Consider the following 3,485-nt stretch of genomic DNA (forward strand, 5'->3'; position numbering starts at 1 on the left):
TATTTACCACATCAATTAAAATCTGATGTGTCATCTTTAAGATTGAATCTTGAAACAAACTTATACAATTATACTTCAACTTCTTTTCCAAAAATTCTATGTTACAATTTTTTTATTATTAAATATCTCACATGAGTTAGTTACAATTAAACACAATTATCACTCTTTATATAATTAAGTATTTTCACCTTACATCTATAAAAAAATATAACAACTACACTATTTTGTTAAATTACAAAACATCTTCAAAAACAACATCTATTATCTATTATATTAAATCTAATGCAACGAGTTATGTTGCGGCACATAATATGCCATGTAGGTTATATTTAATCTTGAAACAAACTTATACAATTATACTTCAACTTCTATTCCAAAATGACATAATGTGGCATAAATGTACATAAGAGTGCCCAAAATAAAACTACTGATCTAGATCATTAGACAATGATCTCAAAAATATCTATACAGCAGAAGAAAAACCATCAGTCCTTAGGTAAGCAAGACATCACTATATCTTGCCCTTACCCTTATCCTGCTCAGAACTACCTGGAGAAAAAAAATCAACAACATGGGGTGAGATAATAATCTCAGTGGGTTCCCTATCTTATTGGTTCACTCGGCTCTACATGGTTTTCTAATCAATATTCAACTCATATCCAACTCAAGTCAACAAGGGAACAAAGACTTGAGCGATGGGGAACTAACTCGCAATTGTATGGAAACATGCATCTGAGTTCTCATAACTCAACCACGATCATTATTCAGATCACGACGCATCAATTCCCGAACGGACTTACGTCTAAGCCAGACCCAGTTCATGCATGCTCGTATGATTCGACTTTCGCAGTGGATATCGGGTCCTCTATGAGGCTTAATCCCCAGTTCAAGCGACCGTCACCCGTATGGGACTCTAACCCACCTAGGGTATCTTTCACCGTATGGGACTCCAACCCACCTAGGTGTCCATCTTTCCCCCATGTCCGCCATGGTTGGGGCTCGAACCCAATTGAGGCTCGAATCATTGGTCTCACATCCCAATGCTTACATGTCTAAGCATACCAATAGAGATGTGTACCATCACAGGAAACACGCATTCTGAATACATGATCGGTTCTACAATCATCGGTTCCACGAACCATAACATAATTCATCAATCATAGGTGACTTCATTCACCACAATACATAAAAATAGTATAGCATGTTCCATACAATACATCTCATTCTCAATCATGGCAACAATTCGTACACGACCTCGAAATAAGCATCGTACGAATGAATACCGTATTCTCGCATTATCTAGATTATAAACCTCACTCATGACCTAATTTCAATCCCAGGTTAACTCACTAGATTCATCATGTAATTTTCACCATTAACATGTATTCAACATAAACATGGCATCACAATTGATTAATGGATGGAAGAATGCATTTAGAAACACTTAAGAAATGGATTTTGAGGTTTTTAACTTGAGTCAATTGATTGGTTAGGGAAGCCCAATCGATTGGTTCCACTCACATTTCTGTTTTTCAAAATTTGCTGAGTGTCAATCGATTGATCCTGAGTGTCAATCGATTGATCCTACTAAAAATTTCCACTATTCATATACAACAAGTTTGTGCAATCTGTAACAACCCGTATAATATATATCTAGAATAATATCATACAAGTGTTAAATTTTGGTACTGTCACAACATAAGTGCCTAATGGCATCAATATATATATATACATGTCCAAACTAAAAACATCAATGGAAAATGTTATACAATAATGCCTAACCAATAAAAATCTAAGAACTATGTGCAGTATCTTCATTGCACACAACTCCACAGCGGAAGAACCGAATAGCTGTGTCCCTTGAAACATCCATAAACAACTTCTACTGAATTCAACCTGAAAGGAATACCTGAAAAATAACAACAATAATGAGATGAGATAATAATCTCAGTGAGTTCTCATATCCTATGGGTTCACTCGGCTCTACAGGGTTTTCTAATCAATATTCAACTCATATCCAACTCAAGTCAACAAGGGAACGAAGACTTGAGCGGTGGGGAAACTATCTCGCAATTGTATGGCAACATGCATCTGAGTTCTCATAACTCAACCTCGATCATTATTCAGATCACGGCGCATCAATTCCCGAATGGACTTACGTCTAAGCCACACCCGGTTCATGCATGCCCGTATGATTCAACTTTCGCGGTGGATATCGGGTCCTCTATGAGGCTTAATCCCCAGTTCAAGCGACCGTCACCCGTATGGGACTCTCACCCACTTAGGGTATCTTTCACCGTATGGACCTTATCCCACTTTGGTGTCCACCTTTCCCCCATGTCCGCCATGGTTGGGACTCAAACCCAATTGAGGCTCGAATCATTGGTCCCACATCACAATGCTTACACGTTTAAGCATACCAATAGAGATGTGTACCATCATAGAAAAAACACACATTCTGAATACATGATCGGTTTCGCAAATCATTGGTTCCACGAACCATAACAAAATTCATAAATCACAGGTGACTTCATTCACCATAATACACAAATAATAACATGGCATGTTCCATACAATGTGTCTCATTCTCAATCGTGGCAACAATTCATCCACGACCTCCACATAAGCGTCGTACGAATGAATACCGTATTCTCATACATATCACACATGTTCCATAACCTAGATTATATTTCTAAGTTATTAATCAAGTTATTCTCCTAGGTTTCCTCACTCATCTTTGTAAGGTTTTTAATCATGTTATTTCACAATCAAACATATCAACAATGTTTAGCATCCATCATAATATAATTCATAGAATTTGTAAGTCACATGATATACTATAACATGGTATCATAATAATAGCCTTTTTCGTTATCTTACTAACGCATCCGTCTGCATCCAAAACGGAGTTATAATCCTCGATTAATTCGTTAATGCATCTTAATCAATATTTATATTAACATTTATTCATTGCATAAATATTCAACAACAACATCTTTGGCCTAGTGGTAAGGCTTGTACAATTCCAAGGAGGTCACGGGTTTGAACCCTATTGGTGATATATTTTAATTCATCAAATAATTAATTCGTGTCAATAGGTTTCACTAAACCAATCGATTGATTGGAAGGACCATTGATTCCCAAGGCCAAAAACAGAGATGGCTTCATCTTCTTCCTTCCTTCATTTTCTTTCTTCTCCTCTTCTCTTTCCTTTTCTCTTTCTCTTTTCCTCTCTCTTTCTTTTTTCTTTCTGATAACTCTCATTCTCTCTTCTTCTATTCTTATCCTCTTTTCTTACCAACCACCACACACATATACTATATAATATATATAATATATAATATTAAGTAGTGACATAAAATATCCCAAGTGATATTTTATCTTCCAGTACCAAATGACCAATTATTAATGTTACCAAAAATGTCCTCTCTTGTACTTATTAATATTAGTCTGTCTCCTTTATTAATAATTAATCCCTTCAAAGT

The sequence above is a fragment of the Lathyrus oleraceus genome, chromosome 2 (genome assembly GCF_024323335.1).
Source record: "Lathyrus oleraceus cultivar Zhongwan6 chromosome 2, CAAS_Psat_ZW6_1.0, whole genome shotgun sequence".
In the NCBI taxonomy this organism is placed as follows: Eukaryota; Viridiplantae; Streptophyta; class Magnoliopsida; order Fabales; family Fabaceae; genus Lathyrus; species Lathyrus oleraceus.